The following is a 17,253-nucleotide window of genomic DNA, read 5'->3' as shown; positions in this document are numbered from 1 at the left end:
CGATTCGAAATAACAGCGTTGCTCCCAAGCAGGGAACAATAGGGATGCACTTGCTGCGCCGTAAACCAGGTTACGCGATACGCTAGATCAAGAGAAGTGGCCTTCGGTATTATGCCAAGCTTTACTTTGACACCCTCGCCACCTTTTTCTAAGAGACGGAGCACGTGATCACGACTTTGTTGTGATGAGTTAGTCTTGCAGAACACGATAGCAATTTAGTTTAATATAACTTCACTTGTTTGCGCATCACCTTTAATTTAACGTAACGTAAACTTTCAGTTGTCCCCATTTATTTAGAGAGGTTCAATGAAATTTAATTTTATTCCCCTGGTAGTTATGTAACATCTACCATCGTAAATAGTTTGTTATACATATATTCTTTCTAATACGTTTACTCCGGTTTACTCTAATAGCTAAAACATGTTAAAAGTTAATCAAAAAGAAGATTAATATTTCCTTTGATCTCGTTAATTCGTGATATATTTTCTAGTTCTTTTCTATTCTACTATTACGGCATAAAATGGTATGCGTTTAATCAATCATTTTTATACGTTATTCAATGCACCGCACCTTTGTATGACTCGTAAAAATGTGAATCGTGTCTCACTTGTCTACGCACGATAAATCTCGATATGTCTTTCTCTTTCTCTCTTTCTCTCTCTCTCTCTCTTTCTCTCTCTCTCTCTCTCTCCCCTCTCTCTTTCCTCGCATTATTTCTCGACTAGACTAAGGTCAGTGGAACACGAGGAACTCGGTAAGTGTGACAAGCATTTGCATCTTGGCTTGCACAACAGCCGGGCGCGCACGTGGGCGTAGTCAGTCCGTCGATCGTGATTCACAATCGAGAATTCCCGACTTGCGCAACAATCGCGGACGCGAGGACGGCCGTGCCCGTCGATTTCGATTTCCATTTAACAAGGCCGTCGACCCCGCCTCCTCTCCCTTTCGCATTCAACAGGCATATGTTGACAAACGATTAAATTATCGACGCGGCCGAAGTAATCGACAAACTCGCATTCTGCATAACGTATGAACATGAAAGATCGAAGCTATATCATTGATCGCTGTCATAATATTTAGAAGCGTTAATCTGTATAATTAACGATACTGAGAAACTTTTAAAAAATATTACAAATTTTGACTATTAACAATATTGTATCATAATACGACCAATTTTACTTCTGTGTGATGAAGTAAAGATAAATATTAAATAAATAAGAGATGAGATATCTTTTGAATAAAACATTAATTTATTTATATTAAAGTAAATAAGATCGAAAGAAAATATGTATACATGAAACACTTACACGCTAAACATTTATCATTTTAATTTATTGAAAATTTGAAGTATAAACAGCTGTATATTGGATAAATTTCTGTTGATAAATCTAATGTAGAAATTCGTGAAAGGGATTAATTGTAAGTACTAATCTCATATCAAAAAGATGGAGTTGTCAATCACAGCAATAAACTCCGTAGCTAAGTCGTTTAGAGAAACGATTATCCCGAGATCTCGATTGTTTTTCTTAAGATTATTAAATATTTTTACAGCCTCATACAAATTTCATGTGTGTGTGTGTGTGTGTGTGTGTGTGTTTGTGAGTGCCCACTGCTTTTATAGAAGTTTAAAAGGTTACGCCGAGTTTCGTTGAAGTTTATAACATTTTATAAGGTCTCGTGAATTTTCGAGGTTTCGTGGGAAGTAAGGATTTTGCGGAGCGCAAAACTTTTCACAGTCCGTAAATATTGCATGTCTTCGCTAAGCTCCGTCCCGATAAATACGCCACATTAAATATTGAGGATTCCAAAAATAATTCCGACGTAAGAAAATATGTTTCAAATCGATGCAAGATACATTAAAAATTAATCGGTAAGGTAGTACAATAGGTCGCTTTTGAGATTGAATATATATAGAAAATGATATTTGATATCTACTTTACATTTTTGCACATTTTTTCTGATCTCTCGACGAAATTCTTGCTCGCAACAATGTAAAAATTTCGGCAAAAAATTTCGAGGATCATTGGACAAGAGTAACGAGATTCCATCGGTCGAATTGGCGATGCCAATTTCATTTGAAAAGCGTTTCATTACCATTCAGTGCACGATGCAGTTAGAGAGGAATCGAGGGGCCGGTAACGCCGATACTTAAAATCTTGTTTAAATTTTATCATTTTGCTCATACTATTTTGTCAATCTATACTGAATAGTTATAGGAGCAATCTGTATTTTTATTTTTTAACAATATACATATGTTTTATTGAAATAATTATTTCCCGTGATTATTTAAAGTGTTAAAATTTTTAACGCAATCCTTTATAAGTAGATATAATTTTCTACTAGACTCAATTGTTCAAATTTTCGTCACGATTCGCACGATATTATGGCTGAAAATTATATATACTGCTACTATAACGATCATAGGTCTTTCGAATTATTTGTCTCGCGAGGTGTAAAACGGTTTCACGGGCCACCTGCGAGCTCGCGTGACCGCGATCGCGGTAAATTGCCGTCGCAATTCCTTCGCGAACACAACGATGCGTCGCTCGGCGATGTCGTAATAAAGTTGTATTATCAGTTTATTGACTGAAACGCGCGCTGCAGTTACATTTAGAACAGCGCGCGCGGTGTTCGCGTACCAAAACGTCACGGTTATTTATTCCATCATATTTGTGTATTTCTGGCAAAGGCAATTTCTGGAAGAGAAAATTCAGAAGAAATGAGCATATCAAATATTAATGACGATTGTGGTCGGCGCTATACCGCAGAAACAAATTCTGCGAATTACAATTTCGCTTTAATAAATAAACTTCGTAAACAAGATTGAAATTTTGTCGCCGTATTATGTCCGAGAGAATTAAAGCAATATTTATTTTTACGACTTTTTATATGTGGCATTTTCAGCCCGCAATAAGCGATTACGCACGAAAACGATAGTAATATAATTTATAATTTTCCTAAGTCAGAATAGAAAAAAATTTATTAACATAATATTGTTTTTCTTTTAAGAAGAATTCAGTGAACTCCTGAGAAAAAAATGGGTATAATATAATCAGATGTAAAATGATATCATTAGATATGAAAAGATCTAATTTTATATGATTATATATAATTGACATATAAATTGACATATATTTTCGTACAAATCAAACTAAATATAAGCTGACCTGAATTTCGCATATAACTGCCGATATATTTTCAAAATTTTTTCCAATTTACGATTTTTACATAAAATCAATACCGCTAGATTTTTAGTTATACTTGAAAAGAAATTTAATTTAAAAATAATTAATAAAATTTTAAAATCTTTAAAAGTTATGAAGATCTTTAATCAAATTTCGCTAACGAACATCAATAGCTAATCGGACAAAGAGGCGGAGAGGAATAGCGATGATTTTGAAGCACACCTCTATAAGCGTCTACGTCGTTACGTCCATTGACAATTTATATTTCATTCGTGTTTGAAAGGATTTCCTTAGAAACGAAGTCCAGACCCGTTTACAGCGTTAGCAGTTTACCTCGTCCTTTCTCGGAGCGAGTGAAAGAGGGAACGGAAGGGAGGGAGGAAAAGAGCGAAGCTTGAAAATACATGTCTTCAAGCAAACATACGAGCGCGTTTCCTCGTATTCCTTTCTGCCTCTTTACCGGCGACTTTAACTCGCTTTTGCCCGAATTAATTACTTTCCCCGAGACTCTCATCGTAACGCGTCGCCAAAAAGACGCAGAAAATTCCAAGTTGAATTACGGCAATTTCATCAAAATTTCGAGATACCAGAGACATAGAATCAGAACACAGATATTTTTTTTCGAAAAGTAGTTATTTCGAATTGTTGTCGAAGATCTTTTCCTTCTTGTCAACGTGTACAGCAATTAAGTTAAATTCTTACGAATGTTACAATTGTCGCGTTTAACAATTGGGATTCCCAGCTTCCCTACTCTAACATATTAAAGCAACCTTTCCATTCTATTCACTTAAGGGAATCATAGTTGTTAATGTAATGAGGACTATGCCAGTGTCATCAGCAGAGCTAACCGTATTCGAGATCACGTTTGGAGAACGAATAAATAGAATGTTTCAGGAATGAAATTCCCTACGGAACCGGGTTACGCTCCGAGGTCCGCTCCTCGACTCGCTTGTCGTTCGGTAACGGGAGAATAAATTCGTCTCTTTATTCTGCGTCATTCAATTGCTTCGTGGGATTTCGCGAGATTCCGCGGCTTCGCATGTGCAATCGCAAAATTGTGATAAAACGCGAGTGCACTTTCTTCGTTTCTTTGAAGCTTCTAGGCGCCTCTAATTACCTTTTCAGCGGTCGTCTTTTGCTTCTCACGCTTGCGCGGGTTGTGTGCGATGTGTTGTCAAAAGATATAATTTGCTTTCGTATATGACGATGAAAGAAGTGTTGGTCTATGTGAAATGCTTTTCTTTTGGGAAAGAACGTCGAAATCATACACCTGTTATTTTTTAATCAAACATAAGTTTACTCGCAGGTATTTATAATTATTTCGCTAGTAGAAACAAACTATTATTATTGTAGTATATATAATTTACTATTATTATTGTAGTATATAAAATTAGGCTGTTGCGGTAATGTACATGGTCCATTTCCCTGTTCAGAAGCCAGGCAGAGAGATCGTACAATTATTACACATTACACGCACTGTGCTTTTAGTTTCACAGAACGACAAGCATTGTATCCGAAGGGTAATTGAATATTGAAGGAATACTAAGTGCGTTTTAGGTTAATTTCCTAATAGCACCATTCTATCCCCCCGTTAAAGCTTAATATCGTTGTTATGATTAAAGAGCGGAGTTTTCTAACTAGAAAAAAGCTAAAAAATAATCATCATCTAATCTTTTTAATCTCGGATACATCACACATATTATCCCATATATTATGTGTACTGACACTAAAACGTTAAAATTATATATGGTTCCCTTTTCTTCATAATTCATATGAAATAAAAGGGCTGCAATTATCACTTTGATGCATATCTTCCCAATTATCGTGCATTTTTCAACCGTACAATTTTTCTGTGTTAAATTAAAAAATGTGCTCATTATATTTTGATTGACATATGCGTTGTATTACATAATCATGTATTGATGAATATATAATATACATAATAATATACATATATTGATTTTCATACTTTGATTGTATTTGTTTCGATTAATTAATAGAAGGCCAAATTCGCAGAACTCCGAAATTATAATGACTTTGTAAGAGCGAAGACGAGATTTATTATCGAGACCTTATTATCGAGATCTTCTTTTATTTTTAGCGTGCACGACATCAAAGAAACGCCGCCTTCTATTTTGTCTGGAATTTTCATGCAGGGCGACGCAACGCCGCGACGTAGAGCTTATGTACACGCATTCATGAAATTATTCCCTCAAAATTATTAGTCACGATGTACCAAAAAAAAAAAAAATATATACATATATATATATATAACAACACACGGCGCAAGCTTTAAGATCCATTCTAAATTCACAGGTAATTTTCTATGCTTCGTAATATTTTTTGTAGATTCATTATCGCTGTACCCCCTACATGAAGTGTATGCGGTGATAGGACATAAATATATTCTCGGATGAAGTTTGTGTGTGGTATTCACGCGTCATGGCGGTTTCTCAGAAAATTAATGATCGACACGGATTTTAGTATACGCCGCTTTCTTTTCCGTGCCATGCAATTTTTCATCGTAAATTATGTTGACGCAACAGAAGTGCCGGGGTTATGAACGAGATTAAGATACGTTTCTTCTTTACGAATATTTCTGGTATGCCGTCAATTCCCAACGTCCCTGAGCATTTTCAAATTATTTCTCAAGATGGCTACACGTATCTTATTATAGTTCATATATTTTTCGAATTGCATGTATCTTGCGGAAATTCTCTATATATTTTATATTAAGCCCGTATCGTAGCGGTTTATAAACCAGTTATATAAACCGATATATCATTGTCGGAAATAAATCTATTTTGAAAATTGTACCTACTTTTTCTGCATCTAAATTATTCCAATGCTTCATTGCAGTTATTTTTAAACCAAATGCAAAGTTTCTTATACATTTTTATCGTGTTACTGTTACGAAGTCATAAACAAAGAGATAATATTTTGAAATTCAATATTTCAATTTTTGACAAAGTTCAAATATATACTTTATTATAATTGTGAATTAATTCGTGTATTAAATATATATTATTCTAAAGGGTAATATAAAAATATATAATATGGATTATGGAAAGAGGGAACCACATAAATTCTACGTTCAAATTTTCGATGTTCAAATTTGGAGAAACTTGACTATCTTTATAAATCAATCTACTCATCGCACGTGCGCAAACAGCTCTAAGGCAAGGTTAACTCATTAGCAGCACTTCCTCTCTTCCATATACGTCGCATCAATATCATCTGTTCTTTCCGAGTTTCCTTCGAGAATTTCGTCTTGCGAAAGTCCTCAGCACATCGCTTCATTAACGAGCTCCTTGACGACGTCGTCGTTGTCGTCGTCTAGCTTAATTATTCCACCGCCACCCGGTACACGTGTTCCGAAGCTTCCATTGGACCGAACTCGGGTCTTCTTTTAATTCCCTTTTATATTGCCACTCGGGCCATTAGGTTAATGGAGTGTCGTCATTCGTTGTCATTATCGTCGGCGATAGAACCTCCACATTCTCATTTCGTGAATCGTCCCGTTGTTACAGAGACGCTCACTTGTGCTGCAGCAGCGATAGCTTCTGCAAACGATGCTCAAGTTGCTCCAACGTTTGCGAAAGTTACACGCATGAGCCTCTCTTCCGTAATCAACGCGCTATTATTAAGAATATGTTGCAAAATTTTGACTTTACTATATATAATTTAATTCAACTCATTTATGCTATTCTGTGTACATATTATAGAAATCATTATTGTTAACTTTAGCATTAACTTTAGAGGCAAGCAAAAGAGGAGAATCTTGTGCTTGTGCATCCAATAAACACTTTGTCATATAAACACTTATTATTTTATCATATTATTTTATTCATTTATGTTATTGTCTTTGTTACAATATTTTTCTGCAAATTGACGGCAATCAAGAAAAAGTTTAGATAATATATGATAAACGCGGTTATACGTAAAAAAGTGTTCAGTTATAGTGGAAAAATTTTGGTATATTGTTGAAATAAAATTTAAATTTCTATAATTAAATTTTATATCTGTAACTTACAATTAGTTTTTTCATGTCTACATCAAGTTTTATATTTATGTAATAATCGTAATTGTACCAGTGTCAAATAAAAGTTTCATCAAATTAAAAATGCAAATCTCATACAATTGCGCGGCTTATAAAAACTTGGTAACTGCAATCTCTGTCTCTTTCGAAATTGCCAAATCTCGAGATAAGAGGATGAAAAATTTACGCGCTTATAAATATATATACCACGTCATATATTATTCAAACGAGCGACCGCGATTATCATCTCGACGCTATCGCTCTGCGGTTCTCTTCTGCTCTTTCTTTTACGGCCACTTTCCGTCCGCATTGAGATTTATTCCACTTTTTCCTATAAGGAGTTCCTTCTTTTTGCGGTACTTTCGGTGATGTCACGCACAAGTACTGATACTCTCTTATCAAGGGAAATAAAGCGCAATGAAACGCGATGAATAAAACGCGAAGTTGCGAGAATCAGAAACGCTCATGTCATCTTTAATCGTTTAGCAATAATTATTGTATCATTATATTTTTAACACAAGTTTCGTAATGCGCAAGAGAAAAATAACATTCAGTTTCTTTTATCTATTTACGGATACGTGTTGATGTTTTATACACTGTAGACACATTGGAAAATATAAATTGATAATTACAGACATTTAAAAAAATATTGCAAGCATGAGACTGATAATGTGTAATCTTATTTTTTTAACAAAAAAGGTTGATGCTGATAATTAACGCAGTCATAATACATTTACACCAATACGACAATAACGATAATGAATAATTAATATTACTCGATGGCTATTTTAATGAATATTTTTCAAATAAATAACATTTCATAATCATTTTTGTAAAGTTTTAAAAATGGCCGTTATAAATTTTCTATATAAAGAAATGCCAATCGTCATTTTTCGTATACTATTTAGAAATTAGTAGGACAATGATCTTTATAATCAAGTGCATTTACACGTTTATTAAGTGCACAAACAGAACCCGTCGCTAAAAATAAATCTTTCAATTGTGTCAGATACATTTTTATTAGCGCTACGATTACACGCATGAATAGCAATGCTAGTCAGTCTAGCGTAAAATCGACATGCAACGTATGTTCAAGACATACAAGAAATTTATAAAGAACAATAATATAGATATAAAAATATGCTCTGTCTTTTATATTTTTATAAGACCTTTTTAATTTTTCCACGACTTATATTTTTAATACCAATCATAATAAAACTGAGGAAACGCAATTTGATTAAAGCTCTTATAATCCAATTGCATAATCAATATCCTCTCTAAAATAAACGCAATTTTTGCATCTAACGATTACATTTAATTTTCCTTTTGATCCCCGTCATTCTGAGCGATTTATCGGCGGCGGGAACCTTTCCGTCTCGTCGCCGCGAGCGACTTAAGGAAGGCGGGGAACATTATCTACGTGCGATTCGCGGCCCGGTCCGGCAAGGGCAATAATTCAGCGACGATTGCAGAGACGCGGTCTCTTAAGCCGCCTGTGGCACGTCGCTATCTATAAACTGACGTTTAGGACCCGCGTGCCTCCGGCGATACCACGACGCGCGAACGCGCCCCGCATGCCGGCCACGAAGAGAGGAGGCTCCGGCGGCGGCGGCGGCGAGTAAACGTGCTTTCGCACTCCGATCGGATTTCAGAAAAATCAGCTCGCGCGTTGCGTATCAATAGCTCATTATGCTAATCTGTCATCTTCCTTAACATGCGTTAACCCAATTTCGCTGAATATTTTGCTATAAATATTCACGGTCTCTTGGCGTTCGTATCTCGAGCAGCGGAAACGATCGACCTCGATCGAGTGTTATCGTTCTTAATGAGATTGATTAGTCCGAAAAAAGAATTAGGTGGCTTCTTGAAATCAGCTTGATCAGCAAACTCAGATGCTAATTATGTCTTACTCCAAGTATGCCAGATGCAGCAGCGATGCTCCTGTTTCACATACATGCCGATTGAAACTCTAAAATTATACAGTTAATTTTAGATTGTTGTTTTTTTGCCTTTGTACACGAAAAATTCGAAGCAGGTCAAGAGACATTTTTGAAATAAGGTTCGGAAAGATTTCCTCGAGCTCGATAGATATTTTGGTCAGTTATCGAAGGCATTAGCGTATACTGATGGTTAAGTAATTGACATATGTCGCTTCGTTTATATTTTATTTTTATTATGTCGGAGTAGATTATCAAAATGAGACGGTCGAGTTCGATACGTATATTGTGTGTTCGATCGACGCGTTGCTCGCATCGAGACACATACGCGGAATCCCGCATACATAGATATATATGTGGAACAGTGCCTTGCCATTATCGCACATAAGCTTTCATGAGGAGGTTCGCTGTTATCGGACGACCTTTCGTCGATGGTATTTGCACTGGTGAGCGTAGGTGGCGAGTATGATAATTGAAGGGAGACGAGGCACTGATTAATACGCGCATAATAATGTTTCCAACAAGTGAAACGCAAACTGGTTTAATTTCGATAATTCTCCGTTCTACTCGATCGTCCTACAAAATCTCTCTCGCGTTATCTCTCCGAAATTCGCTGGGGTATTGGAATTTAAACGCGACGTCGGATTATTTCTCTTATCGAAGGAAATAACATTTATTTATTCTTGTAAAGTCTAATATTATCTTAAAACCAGTCACGTAAACTTGGTTTTTTATGATATAGGCATTTTTAAAAAACGAACGAAAATAGATTGCAACATCTCATTTATCTCAACGTATATTTCGAGTTCTTCAAAGATTTTTCGATCATATAAATAATAATTTTTTTAATTTATAATACACATCTCTCTTGTCTATTTATTCTTGTAATTATTTTCTGCTTCATAAATCGTAGATTCCGGAAAAAATATTTAAAAAATCGAAAATTTGAATTTTTATATTACATTTAAATCTTTAACGTCAACTTTACATTTTGTATTATATTTAAATGTTAAGTTTATTATCTTAATTTTATCAAACATCAGGAATTATTTTCGACGCGCGGATTTATTTTTATATTCGGACTATTTTATAAGCACTATAAAATTCTTACAAGCGCATTGTCAGAAATAGTGATTGACGTTACGAGATATGTTACGTCAATCGGGATTCTTGTCTCCGATTTCGGAGACCCGCAGAGAAACATGTCACACAATGTGTGGTGGAAGGCTGCCAAGTAGCTAACTCGAGGCTCTCTCTGTATCCTCTGCCATATTCAGGTTCTCCAGAGAGAATACGTGAGGCAATCACATTGCGGTGTGATATAGCTATAATACATACAAATTCTTTGCCTCCGGAATTCTCTAATTTTCAAATGTGAATCCGACGCTCGAATGAAAGAGGAACAAAAGCGCGAAACTAATGGAAGGAACCTCTCGTTCCGCCATACTCCTATATCATTCAAAATTAACAACGCGATGATCAGATCAGAGAGCAGAAACGATTTCGTATGTGAAAGTTATATGATATTAGAATGTAAAAGATATTAAAGAGGGAGATTAATATCTTCACAATACGACTTATTTTTTATATTAATATAAAATTTTTTATTTAATGCTGGTATATATGTATATATTACAAAAAAATTAGTTTAATATAAAAGTCTCTTACAAGTAATGATCTAAGGAGCATCTAATCGTAGTGAAAATGATAAGGACTTATTCGACAAATGCGAGTTGTAAATTTTGAGAACACCTTGGAACTCCAGTTAGCTCTTCCGTATCGAAATTCACATCAAACTTCGCGCCCCACCACAGTGGCCCACGATCGAGTACCGCGATAAACCAGATTTATGCCCCACCGAGACGATATGTCTTGCCCTATTGTCTCGGCAATGAAACAAGTCACTCAAGGTAGTATTATCCCTCAAAGGATGACCATAAATTCGATCCTTATCCACATCACGGAAATCGTGGATCACAATGTAGCGGTCGGCTATACGCCCGCGGAAGCACGTATTCAGATAGTTATATTAAGTAAAATTTACAAAGACTATATCTTTGCGCGTCCCATTCTTGCACATGCGTGCGCGATGCTTTCTTTGTTATATATCGTGAACGAGAAATCGATCAAATCTCTATTCCATATTGGTTTTCCATATTCATCGAAAAGAACTCCGTTAATATTCGAAACATCTGACACGTAAATATTTTCCCGCGTATCAGTGCAATGTTTAAAAAACCGCGGAAGCTCTCGTGATGTGTCTCACGTGCCGCAAAGTTCTTGCAGCTTGTTTTCCAGAGAAAGCAACGTGGCGTAAAACTTTCTTGTTAACGCCCGCCGCGCGTTAAACGAAACTTTCCACGTACGGCAATATTTTCCAATTAGACACGTATACGGTCTCATTATCTTGTAATCTGTATTGCTAAAGGTAACTACTAGAAGAGAGAATCTTGCGGTGAAGTTTAGTGATCCTACAATAATTACTTGTCCCCCTATCAGCTTCGTATTACTTTTCTTCCTGCTTATACAAGAAAACCTATTCTCGACAAAATAGCTGGATGCTTTGAGTCTAAACAATTCGGATACGAATCTGCGATCCGTTTGATACAATAACTTTACGTAGTTCATTAAAATGGTTAAGTTATTAAAATTATTTTTTGTCGAGCAACAAAATTTAATTAACTTATCAATATTAATTGGCAATTTAATAAGAAATTTATGTCCGGTTTATACATAAATGTTTGTTATTGCAGATATCATTTAATATTTAATGTCGCACGGCTTCATAATCAAGTCACACAAATTACGCTTTTCCTAGGAAAATAAGCTACGAATTCGCTCTTTGTTACGTAAACTTTTAGCTTTGCGCGAAATACGTTAATAGTATTCCGCGGCATTCTCTGCAGTTTAAAGAAGTTAAAAGTTGTGGTAAATAGATTATATGCTCGCAACCAAAACGCAACCAAAAAACGCGCGGAGAATCACTCGTCTGTAAAACGCGGGAATTTACTCGTGACGGTGGCAATTTTACAAAAGCAGTCGGAGTAAATTCTCTCCCCACGTGCCCAATGATACTTTTAAAGATTCATTCTCATTTCGGCGTCGTCCTTCGTCGCCGCGCTTTCACACGCGAAATTAAACTACGATAAATTCCCTTTAAAATGTGTGACGTCCGTTGCAAAGCGCAAGCAAGCCGCAAATTCCGACCGCATTTTCAATCTCGTTGGCGTGCCTGAAACACGGCACTCCAAATAATGTCAGAAGTAACAACTGTCACGACACGCACTCGAAATATCGATACATTGCGCGGCAACGAAATTACCGTATTTCGCGAAAACACTTGTAATTACGAATAAATTATTCTCTAATGCAAACACAAACGAATTTATTCTTGTTAAAAGCACAGCGATTTTGTTTCCTTTCCGTGGATTTACGTCGCAGAGACGAAACACGTAGGTTTAAAATTCTTAAAAGTTACATTTAAAAAAATATGCAACTAAAAAAATATAGAAAAGAATTTATATTTCACAATTCTCTATCAAATTTTAAGGAATTTATAAAATATATGATTTTACGTATTTTCCCTTAATTTTTCCTATATTTTTATGAGAATATTTATCAATTTTTAATAACATTTCATTATTTGCAGTAATAATTTATTGCAAGCGTGTTTTCTTTACCGTCAGTTTGCATTGTAATAAATATGCACCTGCCCTGAATGGCAAAAATCTGACGGCATCTAACATTTATTTCGTCCAAAGAACAGGTGACAACGTCATTATTCTTACTTCGATATCATTAATCATCGCATTCAAATAAAAACTAAACTCACGGGAGCCAGAGTTACGGCGAGCAATAACAATATTTTCTATAAATCCCGAGTTTATTTTGCTCGCCAAGGACCGCAATTCGTTAGCCCATCAAGCGATGTCGCGCTTTTTAACGCCAATACCTTTGCTCTAGATACCATTTTTGCAAAGAAAGCGAATTAATAACGATGCAATTATTAACTGTAGAAGAAATACGAAACAATGAAATACGATCGACGTTTGTAACAATAGAAAGCACTCTCGCACGAGTGTCCTGAAAAACAACAGACAACAGATCGCGGAATTAATCCGCGCAAAAGTTCCTTGTCTCCTGCGAAATAGCGGGGCTTAATGAGAAAGGGGATTCCTCGGTGTCACCCGACCAGCGAATTATACGAGGGACATTATTTTTCACAATTTATGATAGTAGCAGCATGTACACACGCTCCGCCAGAGTCAAGACCTGGTGCCCTCGCATCTGAATTGCTTAATCTAAACTCCCACGTAGAGAGCCTCATGCACGGGCGCAATTCCATTAGTAACAAATCTTTGCCGCGAGACTCGTTTCTCGGTATGGAAATCGGCGACGTTTCTTACGGTGCAGGATCAATCCTCGGCTCTGCGAACGATACTTGAATCTCCTTGTAACAGCCATTCGGCTGTGAATTTGTCTACTCGCGTATCGAGAGCGAATTGATTTTTTGGAAGAACCCTACATTTTTTATCGTGTCTAATACAAGATCTTTGAACAAATATATATCTTGTGCTACATCTGAATCTGCGAGAATACTAACTTCTTTCAAGAAATATCTCTGCAATCGATAAACCTACAAATAGTAATGTAAAAAATATATTTTTCTTTTACTTTGAAGTCTTATATTCAAAATATTACATTCAGTTATAATAATACTGTGAAGTTACAATTACACTATAATAACACTATAAATGTTGTAAGATTATTAAAGTCGAAGAGATGGATGTTTCCTTGTGGCGTAACGTTCGCCGCAAAGTGGTTCTCCACTCGTATCGACGTTACGACGAAAGCGATATTTTCTGCAGCGCAGGCAGACATACCTTGCCTTTTGACCTCGCATCACGTTTATTTCACGGCGCACCCGACATTTATTTCGCCTCGCGTCTTTCTTCCTCGGCCTTGCGGATTTGCGTCGTCAAGGAAAAGTAATTTGTTGCTTATCACAGAGGCGGGAAGATACGCGGGGCGGGATGAATACAATAGCCGTAGCAAATATTAATTTCTACTTTCGTGCTCGCGAGCGGATATCGCCCGGCTTTCAAGGTAATTCCAATCTTGGATGACGAGAAATGACGCTATTTCCGTAGTACCGGCAGACCTTGTCCCGTGATCCGTATTTCATCGGAAGCTATTCTCGTTAAGATGTGAATTCTGGGAAAGAGATTTATGGACGTCTGGAGAACGGTCGAGCAAACTTTCCTTGCACACAAATGTATTTAATTTCTTCGATGTCTATGACACTTTTGCGCCCGTAACGTACAAAGATGAAATATATCTATCACTGTTAACAAATATCGTGTGAAAGAATTTCTGAAGTTGCCGAGTATAAATATGATATTAGAATTTTAACATTCGGCGTGATGGGAAAATGAAATGCGGATGTCATTAAAGATTTATGATGTTAATTAGTAATTTGCAGATAAACATAATAGCATTTCGCTTGATAAGAGAACATATACCGTTATAATCCGAATATTCGATCTCCAGGGAAGCTTTCAACTTTTAATTGTTTATATGTTCGGAGAATTTTGTGCAAACACGCAGATATACTGTTTCATCATCTGATTTCGTCGTGTACGATTTTACAATTTTGTCGGAGATTCCTGGAGCTACGACAGTAATACGGATGAAAATTTCGTACTATTTCGGCATCGAATAACAACGAAATTGAGCAACGTGAAATTCCACGTGTCGTTTACTGGACGCGCGTCCTACGTGTGCATCAGTGTGGCGGTTGGTTTTATGTGTTAAAGCGCACACTACAGTGGCGTATGCGCTGAACGCGACACTATCACAATGCGCTCGCTCGTAAATGCACTCGGATTAACACACATGGCAGCGACTCTGTCTTTTTTTTCATCGAGGAACAGCTAGACCGCGCACATCGAGAAGAGCGTTTCGCTGAATTATGCCGGTCGTCCGCAAACCGCTGGCTGGAGCCAGCGGGATCATCTAGCCTGTCACGACTAGCAACGACGTGACGATCGCTCAAGAGTGTCCAGAGACATTGTCATTATTCATTAATCACCAAACTTTACGTGAAATAAAGTGTTCGTAAAATTAACGCCACGATGACATAACGACGCGCCATGTAACCGAATACTTTAGGTAAGATTCCTGTCGGAATAATCCGCGATGTTTCGCAGCAAAATTATAAAATTATACAAGTTCGTTATTACAACGTTGAAATTACGTAATTACGGTGGTACGTTTTCAGACCACCACACGCGCAGTGCCATGCAGTTACGAGACGTACGATCCCATTAAAACTTTAAATTACGTTACGTATGCCGAAAAGGCAAATTTCTACCGCGCTCGTGTTCTTGGCAAAACGTACAATATTTCGCGAAATATTTTCCGGCGCGCGTCCGCCGGACGTTCAGAAATTTACCGCCGCGTCGAATGACAAGCCCGGGCTCGCGCGTAACGCGAAATTTTACGGGTGACAATGACGACGTCGAGCGGTTTGTCGTCCCGCCTCCCGAAGGTATCTGTCGCTGGCGCAGCTGCATTCGTTGCGATCATAAATAATGGTTCTATTTGGAACACGTCGGGGTAGACGACACGCAGGCGACATCCCTTACGCCTACTAAGACCCCGTGAAAATACCTACGCCTAATTATTACACGTGAATGACTTCCTCGGCAGCGCGAAGACGCGCCTTGGATCTTATTCCCGAGCGATCTTAAGCGGATTTACGTGTTCTCACGGTATGTAGCACAGAAATACCTTACCAAGTTATTTCTCGTGTGCAGTACATCGGGTAAATCGTGTCTATTTTTCAATTTCTGTAATAAGCTTCTAATATCTGGTTCTTTTTTAGTATTTAAAACTCTAGTTAAGATTGACTGATACCTATAAAAATAGTGAATACGCAATCAAGCTTATAATACATAATTATATGATACATTTATAAAAGGTAGAATACAAATGTATAAATTTATAAATTTTTGCAAGAAGGAAGAGGAAGGAGGGTTTAAAACTGTAGCTAAGATTGACTGATATAAAGATAGTAAATGCTGGATATTTATAATTATCGCATGCATAATTATGATATATTCGAGTGAGTAGTAGAATAACAATGTACAATTTATGTATGTAAATTTTTGTAAGAGGGGAGAAGGGTGGTTTAACCGAGGAATCCGGGGAATAAATTCGGTTCTCGCGGCACTCTCGGGAGTAATAAATCGTCGAATTAAGGATTATACGTTGAGTGTAACAGGTTCTACGCAACGATCTCTGTGCAACTTTGTGCTGCCGACACGGTGAAAGAGGATTTGCTCATCTCTCTCTCTCTCTCTCTCAGTGTACGCTCACGATCGGAGAGGATTTGAAACACGACACTTCTCCGCACGCTTGTCGCACGCGTGAATACGCTGCGAGCGCAGGTGTACAGCGAGCGGATTACAGGGCAATAAAAGCGCAGTAAAGTCCGTTTTGTAGCTATGTCCATAGATATATGACAAATGCGGCATTGTCTTTTCAAAACGCGAGCACGAACTTAGCGATGAAAATACAATCGTGAAGAAGTCATGATAGTCTATTCTTGAATGAGAATCTCATAAGAAATACAAAATAAAAATACGTGTTATTAATTAAATGTGACATGCAGTGAGATTGCAGATATATGAAAATTAGTATTTTTCAAATTACGTTTATATTGAAATAATGACTAACAAAATTATAGAACCAACTGTCCGCGTGTGCATTTTGTGTCATTCTCGTTTCTCTCACTTTATTTTAATTATTTTCAAACACTCGAATCGATTGAACAAATTTTCGCTAAGTTTACAACCGATTTAGTGCCCTCTTCGACCACGATCGTGTAGAAATTTTACGCGACGTTGATCAACTCTTTCAATTCCAATAAGAGATCCCTCGAGTCACGGAGCGTCAAAGGCTCGAGACTGGAGATCTAAAGTGGCGTTTCCACTTCTCGGCCTCCGAGCGTGGCCTACCTGTGGCTTTCGTTCGTCTCTCGTTTACCCTTTAATTCACCTCCCGTCAATTATCACTCTTGACTGGATAC

At 37.0% G+C, this 17,253-nt stretch overlaps 1 protein-coding gene and 1 long non-coding RNA gene across 2 annotated transcripts in view; one reads left to right on the top strand and one right to left on the bottom strand.

Moving 5' to 3' along the window:
- The window catches only part of Mp (collagen XV/XVIII-type protein multiplexin), a 480,457-nt gene that overhangs the window by 196,276 nt on the left and 266,928 nt on the right, over window positions 1-17,253 (bottom strand). The gene's annotated exons all lie outside the window — the stretch shown is intronic.
- The window catches only part of LOC139773703 (uncharacterized), a 266,478-nt gene that overhangs the window by 190,234 nt on the left and 58,991 nt on the right, over window positions 1-17,253 (top strand). The gene's annotated exons all lie outside the window — the stretch shown is intronic.

The sequence above is a fragment of the Temnothorax nylanderi genome, unplaced genomic scaffold (genome assembly GCF_030848795.1).
Source record: "Temnothorax nylanderi isolate EJ_2023f unplaced genomic scaffold, tnyl_v1.0 TNYL_tig0066_pilon, whole genome shotgun sequence".
In the NCBI taxonomy this organism is placed as follows: Eukaryota; Metazoa; Arthropoda; class Insecta; order Hymenoptera; family Formicidae; genus Temnothorax; species Temnothorax nylanderi.
The sequence above is the reverse complement of the archived record's forward strand: the minus strand, read 5'-3'. Positions and strand labels throughout refer to the sequence as shown.